Source organism: Paramisgurnus dabryanus, chromosome 13 (genome assembly GCF_030506205.2).
Source record: "Paramisgurnus dabryanus chromosome 13, PD_genome_1.1, whole genome shotgun sequence".
NCBI classification, from domain to species: domain Eukaryota; kingdom Metazoa; phylum Chordata; class Actinopteri; order Cypriniformes; family Cobitidae; genus Paramisgurnus; species Paramisgurnus dabryanus.
The window spans coordinates 18631265-18657100 of NC_133349.1; the positions used below are offsets into that span (position 1 = coordinate 18631265).

A 25836-nucleotide genomic window follows, 5' to 3' on the forward strand; every position below is an offset into this window, starting at 1 on the left:
CATAATGAAGGGAGGTTTTAGCGAACGCTCCAAAGCCATCGTCTTCGCAGGTTTCTGTCTGCTGGGACTGTTGGTGTCAGCCACACTAAGAAGTTTCTTTTGTCCTCTGGAAGAAAACAAGTAAACGGTATATTAACCTCCAAAATGGCTATTGTATAAATCTGACAGCATTTGTCCTGCCTTAAGTTTCAACATACCTGCATTATTTGTAGAAGCTGTGTAGACTGTAGGCTGAGTCTGCATGCGAGACAGCATGGTATTGTACACTGTACAAACCCCCCAAAAAAAGACATTAAAAGATGAATTGTGTAAAGCCACAAATAGCTTCAAATCCATAATGTTCATAAATTAGTTGCATTTAAAACTTGCATGTGACTTTACCTATAAAAAGTGAAGCACTGGTAGCAAGAATAGCAAACAGAACAAATGTTACAATGAACAAATGCCCTGAGTGTAAATAAGCTCCAAGCTGGCCTGAACATACAAAAATAGCACTTGTTAGAGAAAAAAATTGCTACTGTCTTAAACACTGGGGTGGTTTCTTGGACAGGGATTAGACTAGTCCCAGACTAAAATAAATGTAAGAGCTGTCCAAACTGAAACAACTTGCACTGACATATCTTAAAATACATCAGTGCCCTCTGTTTTGCCTCAAAATGCACACAAGTAATATTTTTAGCAAGGTATGTTTTTTAAAACTAGTTATAATGAGGCTTAGTCCTGGCTTAAAATAATCCCTGTCCGGGAAACCCCCCTTTGTATGAAAAACTCAGATGCTAAAGCTGCCAAAAATGGTTTAGTTGACCTCTAACCTGATTCCTTACCATCCACAAGTCTAGTCACCCTCACTATATGTGTCTGTGTGGAGAGCTCTGTGTTCAGGGTGATGCTTGCAGTAGAAGTTCCCAGATCCAGGTGATGTGACACTAAATAGACTGAAATGAGGAGGAAGTTGGGCTCTTCTGAACGAACAGGCTCAGATATCACAATGTCTGGGGTATCTGAATGGGCCTAAATACAGAAAAGGGTTACTCTTCATTGTGTCTGAGGCAAGTATTATGCATGACAATAGCCCGTACAATGTTAAAAACAGTTTATCAACTATAAAAACATTGTAAAGCTGGTAAACAATGTGTTTACCCTGTGATGCACTGCAAGTCACTTTGGAAGTCTTTACCAAATGCATAAATGTTAATACATTTTTGTATATGTAATTATGGAGTAAAATAATCTATTTCTCACCCGCAGTGTGCTAAGCATGTCTTCAGTGCCAAACACAATGATTTCAGCCACAGGTTGCTGGGATGAAAGGTTAATCTCAGTTACAGGACAATAGAATGCTGGTACATATGGGAGCAGAACAGAAGACTGAACAGAGGTGGATGACAGAGGTAGCGGGGCAGACGGGGGTGACTGAGTCTGAAGACCGGCTGACAGATAGATGGAGAAAGACAGAGTGGACAGGACACGGAGGATGGAGTCTGACTGCGGCTGCACAGAAATCCTGCAACTGTACTGAGCTGAAAAAAAATGAATGAATAGGTTTGTTCAAACTAAACACAAATGCGATTTGGTTTTCAACACTGATCTTGCAAATGACACCATTTGATTTGTTTGTTTAGACAGTGTAGTCAATATGTGGTGTAAAGGCATTAGTTGCTATAGTAATGTTGTAAGTGTCAGCATGAAGCCAATCAGTGTGAAAGGAGAGAAAATTTGACATTTTGGCTCTGTTCAGTTGTATTATCTCACTGTGCTGCTGTTATGAAGTTACAAAGCACATGAGAGAACAAAAGTGACAGGGCACATTTTATGCATTCAGGGAAACGCTTTCTAAACCGTAAAATCATTTACTACATAGTTTGGATGATCGGCTTTGTAAACATTAGATTTCATGTTGTTTTCTAATTTAAGGGTATACAAATTAAATAAATAGATTGGAGTGAGACACAATGCACAAAGCTGTACAAAGCCAGCCTTTATGTTCTCACATGTCAGGGTCTATGTTAACATGCACAAAATTTGTCAATCCGACTGAATTTAATCCGATTGAAGGTTACGACAATACAGTTTACATGCACCCTAAACATTGCAATCTGATTAAAATGTTTGTTTACATGTACAGTACTGTGCAAAAGTCTTAGGCCGCCACCACCACCAGACTTGTTTTTTTTTTGAAGTTTTAATGTCCATCCATATTACGGCCCAACTCTCTTTTCCAAAGCATTTTTCAAAAATCGTGCACCCTGCATTTAATCGTATTGATTAAGGTGTTTACATGAAGCCTTTTCAATACGATTGAACCATCAATCCGAGTAAAAACGTATTATTTGGTTGCATGTAAACGTACCTATTGTGATGAAATGTTTCCCAGTGTGTGAAAACAAAGCTAAAGTCATTTTTTTGTGATTTAGTGTTCTGTATAAAATCTACAAAATGTAAAGTACATTTTGTGAAAATATAACATTATTTAATACGGACCGAGTGAGATCATGTCAAAGATTAAAATCAATGTGAAATCAAACTTGGATGATCCTATACTCATAATTAGATTGAGACTTTAGCCTGGAGTTCACAGAGAGGGTCTGAGGGCCCGGTTGCATAAAGCCCCTTAAGTATTTCGCTTAAGTATGACATAAGTAGCGACCCAGGTTGTTTTAAAATACTATTGTTGCCATGAAGACGCAACAGAAAAAACTTAAGGGTTTTTTCTGCAACACGCTTAAGTTTAAGGGAAACATAAGGGTGAACTTAAGGGAAAATTACACTTAAGGTGCTTTATGCAACCGGGCACAGGATTTCTAACTGAAGAATTTAAACGAACAAATAATAGATATTTTAGTTAAACTTATTTCACCAGTGTCTATATCATAGAAGGGTGATGCATGAAATATAGCCTGCAATGTCTTCAGATGTAGATAGGGGGCGCTGAAATGAAGCAAACACTGCAGCTCTGCTTGAGGCTGTAGATTCTTCTCTATAGCATCCCACTGGTCCAGAGTGCATTGAGCTAACAGACAGACAGATAAATAGAGAGAGAGAGAGCTTGTCAAAATAACTTAATCCATTTGTACAGACATGTATCTGCTTAGAAATTCTGCTAGAAACTCTAGCTAATAATTTGTCTGAATATTTCTACTAAACATTTTACATACAGATAATCACCACTAAAAATTCCTTCTAGTTTGAAGATTAAGTGTAAAAAAACAGGGGGCAAAGAAGATATTTGTGGATCCTCTAAAAAGTGATGGATAATTGAAATATTGTCTATTTAGTTCAACTTTATTTTTGTCCTCAAACACTGCTGCTGAAGTAATGGCACATTCAGGTCATTTTTAAGATCAGGACAATTCCTCTATATTATGTTAATGTGTGTAAAGACTCTGTAAGAGCCATCAGTAAAGGTTTGATAATACCTTAATATTATTTGAAGTTGTGTGCCTCTATAAAATTGATATTTCCTTGTATATGTTATAATGTTTGTAACCCCCTTTTTTGTGTATTTGTAATTGGTATGCACCGTTTGCAAATATTGGAAAGTAAATTTGTCTGAGAAAGAGACACTCACCTGTGTTGGCATTAGAGGTGTTAAGATCCACCCTGACTATAAATTCTGAAGCTTCAGGCCAGTTAGTAAGAAGTCTATCATCTGGAACTCTGATTAGAGGAACAGACGCAGGCTCAACTGTTACCTGCACAACACCGCAAAAGTCTTGCATTTTATAGCATTCACAATACATCCCAAAACACACTTTATTTAGACACCATTTACCTGTCGGAAGGTTTGCTGCCCCTCTTTTAACCTGTAGTAAACCACTGCTGTCCCAGAATTCTTTGCAAGTGCCACTCCGGTCTTAGAGTTCATCTGAAGGATTTGACTTGATGACACATTCCACCTGCCTCGCTGAGCTTAGAAAGAGAAAAGCAAAAGAATTACAATTTCATTGATGATGTTATTTTGTGATAATTGATACTCTAGCAGTACCTTACCATTTAGGTCTTTAATAGGAGAGTTGAAACAGATGACATCTCCTGGCCGCAGAGATCCTAGGGGCTCTGAGATGGCAGGCAGCACTAACAGAGGTATGTAATCATTCAAAGATGGGTTGGTTGGGTGCCCCTGTACCTTCAAAACAGTTAGACCCGGGGACACAGTTTGCACCAGAAATGACTGACCGTCTTTGTCGGCCATCAACTGCACCAGGTCATCTCTAAAACAACATGATAAACATCAAGTGAGTTTTTGGCATAATTTTTCTTTGTGCGGAGCGAGTGATAAGTTTAGATCTCAGATTTTCAATGTTGTCTGTCGAAACGTGCATACCTGTTTGTGGTAACTGCTGTTTGCATATTATGAGAGTGAAACTGTTCTCCCAGGTGGTTGTAGTAAATAGCCATGATATTGATACTCCAGCCCAGAGGAAAGGCCGGTAGGGCTATCTCACCATCACTTTTCAGAGATGACACAGCCAAAACACGAACAAACCACACTGTTGACACCTCGATGAAGATTAGAGATCAAGTTAAACATCTGACACGAACCTGAGACACGTTACACACAATTAAAAGCTCACCTTTACACTAATCAACTGTGTTTGGTTGATACCACGAGCATCCGTGGTAAAAACCTCCAACAGGACGGCTCCTGTATCAGGCCCCGCCCTCACCACCCCTTGCTCGTCAACGGTAACAAGCCCCGCCCCTGAGACACATTCCCTGAGGGCATAATGGGCCGGATAGATTGAGTCTCTGAAACGAAAACATTTTTAAATGAGTATGATGAAACTAATCATCATTTTCAGCCAGTTCTCCAATACGGTATAAAGGTAAAGTATATAGTAGGCTAATGTGCAAAAGACTTAGGCCACCATCACCAGCTTTGTTGTTTTAGTAAAGTTTTATTGTGCATCCATATTTATTTTTCACTCTTTTTTTAAGACACAAACAGAAAATACCGGAAATATGTACCCAAATTTAAAAACAAAACAATTTTCAGAACTAAATGTCTTCTTTAGGCATCAGTCAGTATTTAGTGTGACCTCTCTTGGCATGAAACACATCTTGATCTTTTTTGAGGAGACTGAAGTCATTCGATTAGAATTAGGATTTAATTTCATTTAGGTTTAAGAGATCCTGCAGCTGCCTGCTATTGCTCAAGTGGAAGGGGAGTTTACCCTACAAACTTGACACATTAATACTGTTTATATACTACACACACATTTCCTGTATTTTCTGGAAATGTGAGACTGAGAAATAATTATATAAGATCACTATACAATAGCAAAAACAACAAAAACGGATGGTAGCGTGGTGGCCTAAGACTTTTGCACAGTACTGTATATTTAACCAGGCACATTATTCCATGATATCGAGTTAATTGAATACTTTAAAGTTCTGAAGCAACTTAGACGATCAATTGCTAGTAATGTTGGAAATATACAAACATACAAACTCACTTATTGCTTTGCAGGGAGTATTGAGACTGAGGGGACATAAGGATGGATCTGAGACTTCCTGCTGCAAACTGCATCTCTTCAAACACCTGAAATGGCATGCACATATTCGCATTTGGCAGATGCTTTTAACCTAAGTGACTTACAGTGCACTTAAAGGAACACACCACCATTTTTCAATATTTTACAATGTTCTTACCTCAACTTAGACAAATTAATACATACCTATCTTTTTTCAATGCGTGCACTTAAACTTTGTACAGCGTGTTGTGAATGTGTTAGCATTTAGCCTAGCCCCATTCATTCCTTAGGATCCAAACAGGGATTAATTTAGAAGCCAACCAAACACTACCATGTTTTCCCTATTTGTTACATGAGTAGCTACACTTGTAAGTATCGTGGCAAAAATTAAAACGTGGTGATTTTTTTTAAGCAGATAAAAAACTCTCTCAAACTTCTGTCAATATTACTGCACCCAAGGTCGAGTGCACGCATTTGGAAAAAGATCATGATCTAACTTTGAATTTTTGCTATTTCTCTGGTCTTTAGAATATATCAGGCCATTGGGAGTTTATAAACCCTCTTTGTATGTTAAGTGAGATTTGTTAACTGCCATGTTTGCAAAACAATGTTGAAATCTACCACTGTTAAGGTTATTCAATTTAATATATGGTTGATGTATTTACCAGTATCTGTATCTCATTAGTAAGATGATCAGAGAGTGACGTGTTGCTGGTGTGTATCTGTTCAAGCTGCACACGCACTTTGAGGCTGCTTTTGCCTGGAGCTTTGGCCTTTACCAGTACAGAGAAACTGTGAGAGGGCAACACACTAACACCCACCTGAAACAGACAGCATAAACAACGCACATTCATGTATGTATGCACATCAGCATTTTATTTATGCTATAAATGTCAAGACCTCACTTCAGTGTTCCTTGCCCTGATCTCCAACACGTCCGGTTTGCTCACACTCCAGTAGAAACTGAGGCCAGACTCAACACTACCAAGAGAAAAAGGATTTTGACGATTGTCACTCCCCATCACGTAAACCGGCATCTAAAAACAAAGATTCATATACATATCTTAAACATATATAATATTTTCAGTATGGCTGCACTAAATAATAATAATGAGATGGACAAACCTCTGTTCCGACAGATAGAGTCACTAAAGGAGCTTGTATTCTCACTCCTGTCATGTTAAATACTTCCACCTCTACTTCATCCTAACCATACAGACACATTGTATATAAGTTGTATAAAAGAATCATAAATGTGGGTAAAACCAGGGGTATTGCAGGTATTATAAAGGAAAGAATACCCATTATATTTTAATTAAGCATTATTTTGCTTGACCACAGCACAAAATGTGTAAGAGACTCGCATTTACATATACTTCTTTTAATAGGTGGGCCATATGTCACCTAGTTAATATTCATAAATAATGCCCCACCCTTCACTTTTCAGACCAAAGATACAAACTTCTCTCGTGTCCTACCTGTGCAATGGTGAGGAATGATCCTGTGTCTTGGGTTACAGACTGAAGAGCTCCTCTGAGTTTGGCCATGCCCACTGCCATACCCCTAACCAGTCCTGTGTCAGACACCATAGCAATATAGCTGTCATTCACCGAGAACCCCACATTGGACTGTGGATGAGGACCTCCCTCCCATTTCACCTGTAAACATAAAAAATGTCACATTAATGGTCAAAACATGTTTATGTGAATATATACATATAGTTTTATTATACTTACCTGTTGCACACTTCCAACTGCCAGAGAAAGTTTATTGGGCCGCAGAATGAATGGTGGGTAAACCTGTATATTTTTGTGGGAAGAGCTTATAACACCTCCATCACCACCTACTGCTGAGAGGTGAAAACTGACCGCGCCCACTTCTAGGCCTGTCACATTAAATCCCACAGAGTACCTGTCCAGCGGCCCCACCTGCCTAGAAACAATCACAATACCACGATACATAAGCCACACATACACATTTTTAACTATATTATTCAGCAGTATATGACACAATGGGGACATATCATGAAAATCTGATGAAAATCTGATTGTTGCCATGTTTAAGTGATATAATTGGGTCCCCAGTGATTCTATCAACCTAAAAAATGTGTAAAAGAACAACCTAGTAACTTAATTTTGGTAAACCATTCTCTGCAAGCATGGGAATAAATAAGTCATTTAAAGGACAAGTTCGGTATTTTACACTTAAAGCCCTGTTTTCAGATTGTTTATGATGAAATAGAACGGTTTTGACTGAAATTTGGACATATGATGCTGGCCCAAAAATTTGGGGGTGTTTGTTGTATCAGCCCCCACCTCTATAATGGCTGTATAGGTGCACTGGAACAACCCTTCCTAAAATGCATTAAACTTTCGTTTACAAAGATGTGAAACTGACCGAGTGGTCAGGGGTGTTCACTGATATGCTCACACAAAAATCGCTGCAAAAGATGCTTTCCAACAGGTGTTTTAGCATTCGTTGTAAACTTGTGGACCTATTTTACCAAACGCCTCACACCCGTACAGTCTTCCGTTGAGAGCTGGAATAATAGACACTCCAGCCCAGTTGGTGGCGATAATCTGCCTTTGCCAATTGCAAGAATACAAACAAAGTTCCCGGCGGCGGAGTAATACCGTACCTCACAGCACATCTAATAATAAGTCAAGGGAGTTGGACAAAAACTACGATAAAACCTGTTGGAAAGCATCTTTTGCAGCGATTTTTGTGTGAGCATATCAGTGAACACCCCTGACCACTCGGTGAGTTTCACGTCTTTGTAAATGAAAGTTAAATGCATTTTAGGAAGGATTGTTCCAGTGCACCTATACAGCCATTATAGAGGTGGGGGCTGATACAACAAACACCCCTAAATTCTCGGGCCAGCATCATATGTCCAAATTTCAGTCAAAACCATTCTATTTCATCATAAACAATCTGAAAACAGGGCTTTAAGTGTAAAATACCGAACTTGTCCTTTAAATTTGGATTCCCTTGTGATGTCAGAAGGGGATATTACGTCCCTTAATCTGCACTATCCAACCACAGCACTGCCATTTAGCGCAGAGATCACCTAAGTTGCATTTAAAAGGACACACCCCAAAACGGCACATTTTTGCTCACACCTTCAAAGTGGAAATTTAAACATGTTATAATAAATTATCTTTATGATATTTTCAGCTAAAACTTCACATATGTACTATAGGGACACCAAAGATTTATTTGACATCTTAAAAAAGATCATTTTAAAGGACCAGTGTGTAGATTTTTAACAGCATCTAGTGGTGAGACTGTAAATTGCAACCAAAGGCTCAGTCTGCCGCTCACCCTCCCTTATAAAACACATGAAGCTACGGTAGTCGCCACAGGACAAACACCTCATCGCCTCAGACAACATAGTAATAAAAGCGCTCTTTAGAACAGTTTGTCCTTTTAGGGCTACTGTAGAAAGATGGTGGTGTGAAATGGCGACTTTCATGTAAGGGGACCCGTGGTGTATAAAAACGCCTCATTCTAAGGTGATAAAACAATTTTCAAAAAGTTCATTTTTAAGGTCGTTATACTGTACACCACTGATAATATAGTTACAGTATGTATATTATATTGCATTCCTTCTAAACACTTTGCACCTTTAAGCTATGTTGTCCGGGTGTCAAATATCACTCATCACAAACTTATAAAATGAGAGAAGTACTAAACAACAGTTAAGACTCACTCCACAGAAACGATGGATGAAGATGGAATAAGGTTAAGGTTCATAAATGACAGGAAATGATGGAGAAATGGCTGGTTCTTCGAATCCAGGACACGCACCCGCACTGTAACGGTACGACTGACCTCGATCTGAAATTAACATTTATACACACAAACCATTTAAAGGACATCAACACGACTGACAAGATTCAGTGAACATGAAACGATAAAAAAAAATCAGCTGCAAATATTAAATGCTGTCTGTCCATAGCGTACAATATCAATGAAGTCAATCTGAAAATCTGTGATGTCAGAGACCAGGATGGAGGTCACAGCTGGACCAGAGGACAGACAGAGATCATAAGCCACGAGAGTTGAGGAACCTGGCTGACGTGGAGACACCTAAAACAAAGATTTCACATAACTAGTTTTATTACATCACACAATACAAACAAGCCTACTAGACCTATACTAGTGTACTAAACTTATATATCACACAATATGTAAACCTGTACTATATTGGTGTTCTCCAAATGGGTGATGTGGGCCAATCTACTATCTTCTAATTTGACCTGAAAGTGACCTGTGCCATGGATTAAGGTCAGATTTTCCTGAAGAGAGAAACGAATGGAGTGACAAATGATTAAAAAACATGATTAAAAGAAGATCAATGAACAGAAACGATTACTCACAGTGACATTTGGATGGTTAAACAGAGTGACAGAACGGATGGCCCACTGCACATCTTCTACCAAATGCAGATTCACATGCTGGGACACTGGTGCTGTTGACATCTTATACAGAGTACACAAGTTATACATTTAATACAGACCTATGCGGTTATATTAAATATACAACAGGCTTCAAAAGAGTTACGCCCACTAGTTAAAATGCTACAACTTGCAAATCAGATTCTGAACCCCCCCACACACACATATCACAAATCGCAAATAAGCACACACATACGGATGTGAATCTCAACACACCTCTGGACATCTGAGAGTGACATTAACAGTCACAGTTCCTGTCTGTTCATGGGCTTGAAGAACCTGCCAGGCTTTAATAAGAACAGGATGAGCACGGCACAAGTCACATCTCATACAAAATTTCGAAATTACTACCGTTTGTAGAAATGAACACACCATGTAGTTTGTAGCCTGTCTGAGTTGGTTCATCGACCATGTTCATTGCAGACTTAGGTGGCAATGAGAGAAGGCGAGGGTCTGAGGTGGTCCACTTTACCGAACAGGAAGTGAAATTATCAAACTGCTCCCCCTTCTGGTTGAATAAAGACAACTGCAAGGCAGCATCCCTACTGCTGGACACAGCTAACTGAGAGTGTGCAAAATGACATGAATATGATAATGTGATATGTAAGGGATATTGTGTTGGCAAGCAGGTTGTTATTGCAGAAATAAGACCTGACAGTGTGATCAGTTGTGATCTTGTATCACACTTAAGAGGCTTATTTCATGATAACGACCTGTTGCCTGTACTTTATCCTGCTTATTACACAGCTATTTATATCATAAGTGAGGTAAATAACATTAAATATTGATTTGAAATATTTTATTTGCTCATTTTTAACAAATGCAGACCTTCTGCGAGGAAAACCCGTTTATTAAAGGGACATTCCACTTTTTTTGAAAATATGCTAATTTTCCAGCTCCCCTTGGAATCCATTCAGCTGATCTCTGGGTCTAGCGCTAGCTCTTTTAGCAAAGCTTAGCACAATCCATTGAATCTGATTAGACCATTAGCATCGCGCAAAAAAATAACCAAATAGTAAATATCACTACGCCTGCTGCAGCCATGTTACATCAGCAAAGTCCTTGATTATTACGCCAGTTTGAGAGTATAGTCCTAACCATATCTGCCTAGAAAATCTTTTTATTTTCTGTCGGTCTTAGTACACAATGTAACTACAGAAGAGTCAAGTTTTAAATAGGAAAAATATTGAAACTCTTTGGTTTTTTTTTTAGCGTGATGCTAATAGTCTTATCAGATGCAATGGATTGTGCTAAGCTATGCTAAAAGTGCTAGCGCCAGACCTGGAGATCAGCTGAATGAATTCCAAAACGGTAAGAAACAAAGGTTTAACTCTAGGGGAGCTGGAAAATGAGCCTATTTTCAAAAAAAGTGGAATGTCCCTTTAAGATATAAGCCAAGATGTTCAAATGTCATAAACACACTATTTGGTTTAATCATTTGTAAATATAATGTCATATATGTTATTAAAATACATTTATATTTATTTTTTGTGTAATAAAAAACAATAGCTGTCAAACTTTAGTGTGTTATTAGTGTTAGGTGGTTGTCTCGGAATAACATACCTTGGAATGCCACGACTGGCCAATCAGAATCATGCATTTTAAAGTGCCGTGTAATAATTAATTATATTAAAGTCATTCTATGAGAATAAAATAAGTTTAAACATTGAGAGAGATACAGTGTCCGCAGTCGGCAGGTTAAATGATAAACTTCACCTATCTCATTATAAAAGGCATGTGGGAAAAAAATGTCTCAAATATAGCAGAAAAGCAATAAACTATTGATTTAGTGCTCTCTCTGAACAATACGTGACAGAAACATCAGTCATATTTAGATGAAATGGAGGCAGCAATGTGCACCTATTATGGTTCCTTAGAAATCAATTAGTTTTCATGCAGCATAAACACATCATGATAATCTTGCCATTCACATACACACATTCATCTCTGTTTGTGTAGTTGTGTGTACATAAGTGAGCATGCAATCACTGGCATTTTGCCTACTTGTAATTACTCTTTCCATCTTTGTATGTGTGTGTTGTGTGTGTTTCGCTTTGACTAATGTTTTGGTTCATTAGATCGGTAAATCTAATGCAATCCCTGCCTCTTTAACTGTGCTGTATAGAAAAACTTTTGATCAAATACCAATGCTTTATTACTGATAAGACATGACATTCTATATAGTTTAATATAAAAGATGTATATTGATTACTAGTGCTTTCACGTCGATCCAAGTGTATGGAAAAGCCCTCACACAACCCTAATACCCACATACACACACACACGCAGTGATGATGCCCCATGCATGCTGTTACTATGGAAACTGACATAACACTTCACCCTGCATATCACACATAATTGCATGGCAAATGAGAGTGCCGGAAAGAGGCAAGGCGAGATGGAGGTCTGGTGTGGGTGTGAACCAAATAGAAAGAGAAACACCTGGAGGGCTGGAAAATGAAAATGGAAAAAGAGAGAAAGGTCTGTGCAGGTGAAGGAAATGACTGAATCATATGCAAGTTCGTGTGAGAACATAAATGCACGGGGGGCAAAGAGAGGGAAGACCGAACGCGAAATACTCACTGGTCCACAGGGGTGCTGATGTTGAGGGCAGGAACTGTGATTGGGGAACCCAGGAATGCAAGATGGTGAGGAGGCTGTGCACAAGAGAGGAGTAAGAGAGAGACCAGCAGGTATGCCGCATGCAACCTGAACTCTGCTCTCCTCAACGGCCGGCATCTCGTTTAATGGACCTGGAGTATTACCGCACCTAAAGACCAACCACTGCATGCAAAAGCATGCGCAAGTATGCAAAAAATAAAAATAAATAAAAATAAAGTGTAGAATAAGAGCTAATGCAGCCAGAAACATTTTTACTTTCAGCTCATGAGTTAAAATTGGCCACAGTCCACAGGATATTGAAATATTCAATTTGAATTGGAATGACAGGGAGAGGAATTTACTGAAGTGCAATAAAAAAAATTAACACAGTCACACAACATAGGTACTTCATTAGTCCAATACATCTTTCGTGACAAAATTGCATGAAGGGTGAAGGTGGAATTTTAAATATGTTTTTTTGGAAATACCACTCACGTTTACAAAGCAGTTCACAGAATATAAATTGTCAATTTAAAATTCAAGTCTATTTTAATTCCTCTTTCCTTAAAGGAAAACACCACAGTTTTTCAATATTTTATTATGTTCTCATCTCAACTTAGATGAATTAATACATAACTATCTTTTTTCATTGCGTACACTTATAATCTTTGTACAGCACTTCGTGAATGTTTTAGCATTTAGCCTAGCCCCATTCATTCCTATGGCTCCAAACAAAAGTTTTATACTTACTCATGTAACTACTCATGTAACAGGCTTTAAATAGGGAAAACATGTAAGTATTGGGTGGCTTCTAAATTGTTTTGAGCCATAGGAATGAATGGGTCTAGGCTAAATGCTAACACATTCACTAGCCGCTGTACAAAGATTAAGTGCACGCATTGAAAAAAAAAGGTATGTATTAATTTGTCTAAGTTGAGGTAAGAACATAGTAAAATATTGAAAAACGGTGGTGTTTTCCTTTAAGTGACATTACTGCTCCCTGTTTGTAACCTTGAACATTTCTGAATGACGCAAAACCCTGTCATGTGGTACATATGAGTGATATACGTATGATAATGTTAATCTAGGACATTTCCAAACCTGTTCTCCCAGAGCGGCGCACGTGACCCAATATGCATGTCGAAGTGGTCCTGCTTCTTCCGAACTCAATGTCTCCAAGGTAACACCCCCTGCTGGCTGTGCCTCGACGTAACTATAGAAACGGATGGGGGCCGTGGGCCAGGGCTGAGGACCCCCTTCAAATACAACCATACGAGCTGAACCCACTGACAGGAGAACCTTAGATGCAAGAGACTGAGAGAGCGAGAGAGAGAGGGAGAGGAAAGCAACTTCACTCAGGCTGATATGTTCATTGTAACCTCCTTGAAAGTTTTGATCTTTCTTATCTGTCTTTTATTAGTGTCTGATTAATCACAGCATTGATCTATCACACTGTTTTGTTAAACCCCTATGGTTGCGTTTGCCCTGCTTCGCCTTTCTCCGTATCCCTGTCATGCTACAGAGTCATACATCAAACAGCCCACTTTCACATTAATCTTTTGCTACTGTCTAACAGTTCATTATATTAATAAATTGCCAACATAGGGATGATAAATCGCCCCTTCATACAGACATGACAGTCGGCACAAATCATACACTCGCACATACGCAAACAACATACTTTAAGTGGGCTGTATGCCATCAGTGATGTCTTCTCACTGATGTTGCATCGCTCTGTTTCCACTGTGATGGTAACAACAGCATAACCCTGTGAAATAGCTTTAAAACGGACCCCTCCACAATACCCAACACCCGGAGACACAGACCCTAAAAAAGCAAAAAACATAATAAGGGATGATGGCTAATAAAAATACATGTGATGATATAATTATGTGTGTAATACATGTAAAAGTATGTAAAAATAAAAGCTTTCTTTTCTGAAATTGCATGAGATGATGTAACAATTACAACATTGTGTTTATTTTTGCTCTTCTGATACTAATGTTTTATTATTATATTCTATATTGAGATTCACATTGGTGAGTTGGCTTCACATGGCAGACCTGTAAAACATAAAAACGCATAAACTCCATCAACTTACCATTTTACATTCTAATGTACTAACCGGATTACACAGAGAAAGAGTCTATTGATTTTCTCAGTGCTTTAATTCAAAGTAGGAGAAATGAACTAATTAATTCTATTTTAATTTGTGGTGCATTTCAGAGGGAATCCTCAGTAAGGCAGAAGAGGACTGAGAGCATGCGAGTGAGTGAGTGAGCAAGCGAGAGAGAGACAGAGAGAGAGATGAGGTGTGTGTCATTGGGGGTAGATCACAGATTTCTCATGTTCAATATGACCTGAGGTAAACAATTAGAGCAGGCATGAATGAATATTGGATATTGAATAAATCAGTCTGGTGTGAATGGATGGATGTAGGGAGGTAACATGCTGTACCTGGCTCATGTGTGAAGATGCCAGGAGGTTCGGTGTGAATGTGTAGCGAGAGCTCAGAACAGTCTGTGACCGGCACAAAATTTCCCTCCATCAGGAAAGACTCTTCATATTGAGGTGTATGGGAGAAACATTGTGTCTGAGCATCTGCATTGGTGCTCGTGTGAGTGTATGAATGTGTATCACAGTCTGTTTGTGTATGAGAGCAAGAATCAGAGGGGTCCTGGATGCCCCACAGAGCCAAGGGAAGCTCAATCCAGTCTCCTACACGGCAGTCACCCCGCTGCGGCATCAGCTGCAACCGGCTGGGTCTCACAACCATTACCTGTATACAAACAGCGAGATATGAGCCATATGTGTTTTGTCTTTTTATCTGTAAATCAAAGTTTATCAGTGTGCACATTTTACCTTCCCGACTACTTTATGTAACGGGTTTTTAGAATCCAAAGCTTGAATTTCAGTCTGGCCCCTCCTCTTTCCGGCCAGGACCACCCCTTTTACAGTAACTGTGGCAATTTGACTATTAGACACTTCCCACATCACGGAGCCACTTCCTCCCTCCACCTGGAAATACAGAATCCATATAAGCAGACAGTACCCCAAAAGATGTTAATAAACAAAATTTATTGGAACTCCACCTTAATACTGTACTGGTACAGCTTATCGCGGGGTTGCCATGGAAACACAATCACAGAGGGCTGCAGGGTAAGAGGGTTGTAGATTTCCACTTCCTGTTGTGCTCTAATTGGTGGGATGATGGGCCACTCTTCACCATCCTATTACATAACAAACAATGTAATTCTGTTAGCTAAATGTACTAAAATGGAGATATAACGAAAATAAACACACAGAGACACAAGATGGATATCACACTAACAAACCAGTAAGTAACTATCATCAAAATATACTGTGGCTGCAAAGCTTTAACTGTCAAAATATGACAATAAAAATTATGCTCGCCAGAAAGATTTTCCTAGGAGGCAGTTTGGAAAGTGTTTCCTCTGCTTTTGTCTTTTAAAGATATAGTTTGGAATTGGAGTTCTACTTTACTTTATTCAAATAAGGAAATACATTTAAATCACTCCTTGTAAATGTATGTACTTCCTTTCTAAACTATATGTGACTCTGGACCACAACCAGTCAAAAGGGTAAAAAATATGTAATTGCTGAATAAATAAGCTTTAATGTATGGTTTGTTAGGATATGACAGTATTTGGCCAGGATACATCTGAAAATCTGGAATCTGAGGGTGCAAAAATCTAAATATTGATAAAATCTCTTTTAAAGGGTCAATAAGTAGGATTTTTCCCATCTAGTGGCGAAATTGTATTTTGCATTTAAACGAATAGTGCTCTCTAGCGCCTCGCTTTTACAAATGCGTGTTGGAACTACGGTAGCCGTTATGTACTCACTGATCTCTTAGTCTAAAAGTTAGGTCATTGGCAGAGGTCATTTGACACCAATGAAGACATATTTATGAATAAAGACATTGATTTTGATTAATAAAACACTTTAATCCTGCTTACAGTCCCTTTAAAGTTGTCCAAATTAGGTCCTTAGCAACGCATATTACTAATGATAAATAAATTTTTTATATATTTACAGTAGAAAAATAAATTCATGGAACTTCTTTGTTTAATTCATATACTAATGATTTTAGTCATTTTGACCAATACAATGTATTGTTGGCTATTGCTAAATGACCTGTGCCACTTATGACAGATTTTGTGGTCCCGGGGTCACGCTTTTGTTGCTCCTTGATATTCTTTTTTTTTATTTCATGTGAAGCTGCTTTTGAACAAAGAACAATTGTTAAAAGCACTATATAATTAAAATTGAACTGTCGTATTAATCTAATAATGGATGATTCTAATAAGTGAACACAGAATCGACAGGAAGTCAACTGAATAATAAGCAACGTGTCTCTCTTGCAGAACCCTAACGACATGACGTTTGCATAAAACTTTTCCCCTCTATGATGTGTTTCATCTTCCCCACCACAGTGGCTTCCCACTGATACAACATGCTGTTTTTCCCTTCATAAACAATAGGTTTCCCAGCACACCCCATGCCTCTCTTTACACTTCACACTGTGTGTGTCCTCATTTCCTGTTCACAGTTTTATGCCCCCTCAGGTGGGGTTCCCCCCTCTAGATCTGCAAACAGCTTGTGCCATTTACTGGATAAAATTGGACTGTAGTCTTGAGTAACAGCTTACTGAACTTTTTAAACTGAGCCAATGCACTGAATGTAATCCCAGAAGCAAGAAATCTGTCATCAAACAACATCAATATTGTGTAATTAAACCCATGGGTCAACCAGAAGAAGAATAGTGCTAGCATATAACAAACCTTTTGCTAAAATCATTCCATGGAGTACAGTAAAACAGTATACATTCATAATAAAGTACTGTGTATAACCATATTTATGGGATAATGTATAGCCAGCAGTATTTTATCACAGAAATATGCCCCGACAGTGTGATTAGCATCTTGTATCACACTGAAGGGGCTTATTTCACGTAAAAAAACAGCTGCCTGTACATTATTCTCGCTAAATATACGGCTATTTACCTCATAAGTAAGGTAAAGAACATTAAACATTGATTTGAAATATTTTATTTGCTCACTTTTAATGAATGCAGTTTTGCGAGGAAAACCCATTTACTTACGGTTTTAGGATAAGATATTCAAATGCCACGGACACACCATTTGGTTAAATCATTTGTAAATATAATGTAATTTATGTTACAAAAATATATTTATATTACATTTTTTGTGTAACATTAAAGGCGGAGTGCACAATGTTTGAAAAACGCTTTGGAAAAGGGAGTCGGGCCGACTACCAAAACACACTTGTAGCCAATCAGCAGTAAGGGGTGTGTCTACTAACCCCTTGTGCACTCCGCCTTTAAACTTTACCTGTCAAAATGATTTGCAGTATCCAGGTTACAATGTGTTATTTGTTTTTAGTATTTAGTTACTTGGGAATAACAAACCTGCAAATGTCGTGATTGGCCAATCAGAATCAAGCATTCCAATGAGCGGTGTAATAAGTGCATATAATAAGGTTTAACAAGTTACACACTGAAGACAATTGTACAAATCTGTATACTGTGAATGTGTGTGTGTTACCTCAGAGATGACGCTATGAAGTGTGGCCTGTATTGAGGTCTTTCCTGTCCTATGGGTTGTTAGGAGGTGGCAGGAGGGGTCAGAAGTGGAATCCAACGTCAGTAATCCATCAGTCTCTTCCAGAACAATTACCACGTTCTACACACAAATAAGATTGAAACATTGTCATATTTTCATCAGCCTGATGTCATTTAAACGTGTCTGAATGCCATAGCATTTTTCATTTTCCGGGAAATTATTTCTTAACTATGTTCAAATGTTGTGCTCTGTCAGGTGAAGAGATGCAATGGAGCACAAACTGATAACTGTAAAGCACAACCTGTGATAGGTGAACCACATGGCCCTCGTTGTCATGGATACGGACAGTCAAATAATACTGCCGCTCTCTCTCCAAAACCCATCTGTCCTCTTCCTCCTTAATACCCAAAGCTGAGACAGGCAGACAGACAAAGGCATACATTATTATTGGGAATAGCACACTGTGGGATTTTGACATTGCATGTGTACAATATGTGCAACTTACTCATGTAACTGGGCTCCACCACGTATACAGTAGTGCGAGGGAGGTGAGACATTACTTCAGATGGCAGATCTGAGTCAACATTAAGAGCATAACCATATACTTATATGCAACGTAACTTACAACACAATCAAGATTTCAGTAAAAAGCATGATCGTGTCGGATACTGTTGTGTGAAATGGTCAGTGTCGCTTGACCCAGCTTGAGGGCAGTGACGGTAGTTGTCTCTTGGTCAACACAGATGATATCACAATAATACATTCTGCCTCTGTACCCATTCACAGCCAGCCTGTATCCTTCCTCCGACAGAGTGACCTCTACAAACAGATAAGAAAGTGAGAAATTAGATGCAGGTGTAAGAAACCAATCTATCCTGACATACTGTATGCAACCTTGTGTTCAGAGGACAAACCATTGTAACCAAACCATTTGTGAGCCATATTCACTTCCATAGTGTTCTTGATGACAGAATTTTCATTTTTAAAATGAATCCCTTTAAAAGCTTTTTTACCTTACATGGTAATCTTAGATGTGTGTGTATGAGAATGTATGAGTAGGAAACTCTCCTCCTGTCATATCACAAGGCATTCAGCTAGAATGGCCTCAATGTACCTACTGTAGTATAACATTTTCTAGAACCAAGCAAACTTTGAATAGCAAACATGAGACGTACATTTTTAATACTCCTTTGTCAATAACAGGGTATTAAATCCTGCACTTAAATATCAAGTATGCCAAAGCATTAAAAATTAAACTACTGACGTACTGTATTAGCATACACGGTTGAAAAGACCAGCAGGGTCCAGCATAAAGGACTGCCCGGTGGCCTGGGGCCATTGTGAGAGACAATCGCCAGTAAACAGTATTGTCACTTGCCCAATCGGGCCGATGCTTCACCCTCAGTCACTAAAATATATTTTCTGCCTGTGGCCGTTTGTCAGTATGAATTATTATACAATGTTCCCATCGAGACACATTTTAAGCGTTGCTAAAATTAACTTCTCAGCAATGTCATGAGTTTTGTTTCCAACATCTTGGAAGCAGACATTTACTGGGGTAAAACCGGACGAAATTAATTATGTGATGTTTTGCAGTTTGCCATCAGTTTCCAGGTAAAGCAGACAAGTTGGGAGCCTTTTTTTGTTGGAACAAGCAACTTACGTAAACAAAACATAGCGTTCATGGATAACCCTTCATCTACTCTGGTATGAAGTTAATGGCGATACGTATGAATGAAGAGAATTTTAAGCGCATTGAGAGACATATTAACACAGCACATTAATTACACTGTTTTATTAATATTGGTTAATTATCTCCCTTACAACAAGATTCATTTATACTATATGAGTTTTATGTTCAGTTAAATCCTAATATACCTCCAAGTATTGATCCAGATAAGAGTTTTGTGAAGTTTTAGAAATAGAGTTTACATTTAAAATTGCCAATTGTCTTAAGAAATGTTGAATAAAATGTATATGTATACAATTATATTTGACTTTTCAAATATTATTTTAATAATGTGACACTTAAATCTTAAATCTTTGGTGGGGCAAGTGAAAATGACCAGCAATGGCTATTTTGGATGCTTGTTTTTCTACTAGGTTTCTTTTCATTAGAAAGACCATCACCACCATTTTAGTAAGAGATAAACAACAAATCAGCATTGATTAGTACAAAACAGCTAGTAAATGTATGCTGGCTTAAGGCAGTTTTGTTTAAGGCATATGGTTTGTACCAATTTCTCCCTCTTGCTCTGTTTTCCACACATTGTATTTGATAGTCGAGCCCTGTAGCAGATATGTGTCCTCCGCTGGGCTCAGGTGTAGTCGATCGATCACAAACAAAGTCACACTGGCTGCTTCTACATGCTGAAGACACACAAACATAAAATTCTATACATAAATTATAATTTAATCATCTATCTATTATAAGATTTAATAAAATGTTAAATATATCTACAAACTACCCAGTCTCACAAAATTATGTACTATAGTCACGTAATTGTTTCATTCTTTTTCGTGATACTGTCACAAATTTATGTTTATGTGTGATTGTCACTTATTTGTTACTCAACTGCTTTGTTCCTATTTTCAAACCATTTTCACTTTGGTTTAGGGTTAGATTTGGTGTTTGCGTTAGGATGTCACTTTAAGTATTGGATTATATTTTTTTCTGATTTATTTTTTTACATTTTCTAAGTTTTAAAACATGGTCATCTGACGTTGGGGTTAGAATTGGGTTTGGGTAAGGACGTCATTTTTTGTAAATCTCACCCTAAACTGAAGCAAAATGGGTAAGAAAAACTGACAAAACAGTTGAGTAACCAATACGTGACAATGACACATAAACAAAAATTCATGATACAATCACAAAAAAACTTGGAAATTCGTGACAGTATCACAAAAAAAGAATAAAAAAATTACGTGACTATAGGTACGTAATTTTGTGAGACTGCAAACGGTTTAAGTATGCCCATGCAGATCCGTCTGCTTGGTGTTATATGTGCATTCATACCTTATATTCAGGGTGTGTAAGAGAAACCTTTATATGTGCCAAGCCGCTGTGGATCCCATACAGCAGGACACTGTCACCCCTCTGACCAGCTTCCTCTATAGACAAGATATGAGGTGGAGGAGCATAACCAGCATCATGGTACCGTACAAACCTACATATAACAGAAAGACTTCAGTCTCCACTGGTCCATTAGTCTTTCAGTTTTATCCTTTATCTTTTTTATGTTGATTTAACGTTCGAATCTCAGAGCTCAACAATTGGTTAGTTCTGATTTAAATTGCCCTGCCAAGAATCAATCAGGAACATTGGACTGGACCCCGTGATGAGAGGGGGACCCACTATGGTCATTTATACTGGTATTGACTGCTCATTGGGCCCAGGGGAAAGAGGGCCATCCAAAATAAAACCGTGTCTTGGATGCTCTAGCAACAGCTCTGCTCTATATTCCATTACATCAGATAACACTAATAACATATCAGCACAGTTTTCAGCAACAATGTACAGCATACTCCAATTTAAATCCATCAAGTGGGCCAAAATGCTTTCCAACAGGCCTTTGTCCATGAGATCATCCTTATTGTTGAGGCCTGCATCTGTTGCTGTCATTATGTATTATTTCTCTTTTTATTGTGTCCTCCCTGTTGTCTCCCTCTTTATTTTAAGACCCTTGTTCACCTCAATGTCTCTATTGCATCAGACTCCTTTGCCAGCCGCCAATTAAAATTCAAGCCAGCCAGACAGCTGAAAGTATTTCCTGTAGATCAGGCCAAGAACAGAAGAGAATCATAACCGCAAACTATAAAACAAACTTCTGTATACTTTAAGTAATACATTGTCATAATGTAGTTTGCCAAATGAAAAGTACCTTCGGTGTCAAATGCCTGAACAGACAATTGAAGGGGTGGGTCATCAGTAAAAAGATGTCTAGTGGTTGTGACAATCTGAATCCTTTGGATACGATCAACGATGACATCACAGCGCAGAACATGACCTGTCACTGCAATGGGGATGGGTGATGTAACATTTAAATAGACCAATGAGGGCAAATACTTTGAGATAAAAATGCTGCGTTGTCTATGTTAATTCAAAGAGTCATTGAAGCAAAGAGTTCATTAAAATCAATGTCAGTTTCATATGTAAAATATTAGATTTTTACATTTAGTTTTAACTGCATGAGTAATAATAACCTAAACGTCTCTTATGGTTCTATATCTCCTGTAGAAAACAAAATGCATGTTTATCTACCCCCCCTTCTTTCCCATCCAGTCCTCACCAAGGTCCTGTGCTTGAACAACACTATGGATAGGAATAGCCTGAGGAGAGGACAGAGCGGACACCATGCACTGCTGACTGCACGATGACACAGGCAGTAGATCTGGAGGGCTTAGTGCAGACAGAGGATACACCCTGACACTCTCAGGCTTAGAGGACATCCTAAAGTCATATCAACAGCCAGAGGCAAACTCTGTGTTAAAGCTTATCCTCATACATTTATGTTTTTTTAATTTTAATAATTTTTAAATATTTAAAGAAATGTTGGACATTAAAAATTTAACTTCTATTTATACTGTATGTATATTCATTACGTATTGAATTTCATCGGACTGTCAGTATTTTTCATTTATCATATTACACCACTTTAACCCATTTCAGCACCATTAAATTTCTTACCATTGCAAACACTGTCAAGTGGGTCAGAAAATGCACATTTAATCAGATTTTCAGGGTGGCAAAAGCCCCTAAGGAGTTTGTGGTAAAAAGTTAATACAGTGCTCTCTGGAATCCTTGATTCTGGTTGGTCAGCCGTGATATTCTGAGATCCGTTATTCATTCCTATAACAACTGCTGAGCTTGATTTAAAAGGACCTATCATCCGGGTACTGCAAGTCATCTTGACCGGTACATGTGTTTAATAAATCACCACGCTGTCTTATCTAATAGTAAAATATTTTGAATTATTATTTCATTTTCAGTTTTTGTTGTTGTGACAAGTAGCCGTGTATTAAAGGAATAGTTCACCCAAAAATGAAAATACTGTCATAATTTACTCACCCTCATGTTATTACAAACCTATATACATTTATTTGTTCTAATGAACAGAAAGGAAGATATTTTGAGAAATGTAACCATTCGTGGACCCCATTCACTTCCACACAGGGCTGGACTGGTAATCTGGCATTCCGGGCAAATGCCCGGTGGGCCGACGCACTTGGGGGCCGGTGGATGTATGATTTTTTTTATTGGCCAACAACCGGCCCATAAAGCAAGGACAGCGGCCTATTGGTTCATTTTCCATACTGACACTGGGCTGGCCCATTAATCTCTTAACAGGCTCCATCCCTCCCAGTGTGGACTGCATCCGACACAAGAAACAGAGGGGGTTTGTCTGACCAGCCCATAACACTCGTACATCGGGCAACGCAGCCCGTTGCTTTCTTTCTTTCTTTGTTTTTGTTTTTACATAATTCATTAATGGCGCTATAAGCCGTGGTGGCAACTGCATTTTCCAAAAAAGTTAGCGTAATTAGATGTTCATTTTTTTTTAGACAGACCGGCCCAGGAGACACCTAATCAGCAGCCCATTGGTTCCTTTTTATTTGACATTTGGCTAGCCCAATCACAACTTTTAGGGCATTTTATGAAGCATGCAGCGTCAGTGTGCTTCTATCAAAATAAGAGACGAGAAGCGAGTGAACGTGCGGTAAGCAGAACTGCTTTTAAAACACTGTCGTAAGATTTGTGGCTACATCAAACTTTTGATCACAGTTTTTATCAAACATATTTTACTAATTCCAAAACAAATTAATCTTAATAACTACCATCAATTTTGAAAAATAAAGCATTTATAAGTAATACATTATTGTTAATGATGGCTGGCTGAAGAAAAAAGCACCTTATATTCAAGTGTGCAGAATTATTAGGCACATTTTCTTTCACATTTAAAATTGGCCAAAAAATGTTTAACACACACACTGGAAATTCATTATTTGATGTCCATAAGAAAGATACCATTAATGGAAATTGCAAAATTGAGGTGTGACCATTAGACAAGAAATCCTGATTCGGGCAGCAAGGGTATAAAATAGGATGAAAGGAAAATATAAATACAAAATGAATGATGTTTATTACTGTAGTTTGGAGTTTGTAAAAGTTGTTCAGAAAAAAAGTGATCAAAATATTCTGCACACAATGTAATGGGACTCATGGCTCTGCCGCGAGACTGCGACTTTATTGTAACATTTATCAGGTTTCAGTGTTGTCATAAGGTGGTCAGAATGGTTAGTTAAACATTGTGCACTCACTGGCTAAGACAGTTGGCAGATTTTTAAAACCGGCAAAGCCATTTACAGTGCTTGCATTTATTGTAATGTCACGTGTCAGCTCTTATACTTTTTTAATTAATCATTATATGGAGTTGGTAGTCAAGTTTGCACAAAGATGGGTGTTATTTGTGATCCTATGTAGTGGGCCGGTCTGGGCCAAAATGCCAGGGCCGATTTTTTGTCCCAGTCCAGCCCTGCTTCCACAGTAGGAAAAAAAGAATACTATGGAAGTAAATGGGTTCCACAAATGGTTTAGTTACAAACATTTCTCAAAATATCTTCCTTTGTGTTCATCAGAACAACGAAATTAATTCGGATTTGTAACAACCTGAGAGTAAGTAAATGATGACAGAATTTCATTTTAGGGTGAACTATCCCTTTAAGGTGAATAATAGCATCCACTCGGGTGTTTAGGACCCCAACTTGGGCTAGCATTAATGATCTCGGCCATTATCCTTGCGATGACGTAATTGAAATATTTCTTTGAATTACACTAAATTCTGCTATTTAGAAAAGGCAAAGATCTTGCCCGATCGCTATAGTGGTTTAATTAATAACCTTTCAGACATGACAGCACGTAATGAGGCAGAAAAGCACGTTGATGCTCCACGTACGGCCCGTCACTCACCATTTGTAGCATCCACTCTGTGCTGTCAGTGTGATGTTCACAGGCACGCGAGTGCTGAGAGGAAGCAGCAGCTTGGGAACGTTCAGTTTGCTCGACTGACTCAATGTAATCAATGAGCTCATCAGCAAAATTCCCCAAACTGCTCTTTTATTCATCGGCATGTTGAAATTACAGCTCCACAATCAACTACAATCCACAACTGAATACTTTTGATGACTGAATAATTAATTGGAGAGCAACTCGAAGTAAATACACGATCAGAAAACGGTTAGGCGCTGTACGTTGTGATGCTGATGACACTTATCGCTGTTGATTTTTGAAAATACGTTTTAAAACACCACAATTACTTTACCATTAAATTAACGATTCAAAAACTTGCCTTTACTGTCTCCGGACGTTGCAAGATGACCGATAATGTTCGGTTATTACGTACAATCATTAACTGCTACAGTTTTAGAGCGGTAACTTAACTGCAACGCCACAGGCATTTCCAATAACCCAACAATCAATTTATGTCTTTAATAGAGTAACATTTCTTAAATTGTTACAATTATTAAACGACTATTTGCTTTATAAGTTAATCATTATACAAGTTAAACATGTTTGAACGAGTTTTTGCGTTAGAAAAGAAACATTTCATGTAGCCTACCGGTCAAGATTACTGCGCAGGCGCAGTACCCGGATGAGCGGGTGTTATCAGTTTTAGCAGTTGTTACTGGTGATAATAG

General features: G+C 38.3%; 1 pseudogene; it reads right to left on the minus strand.

The window, feature by feature from the left end:
- Positions 1-25269, minus strand: LOC135727435 (nuclear pore membrane glycoprotein 210-like; annotated as a pseudogene).
- Positions 25270-25836: the final 567 nt, after the last annotated feature.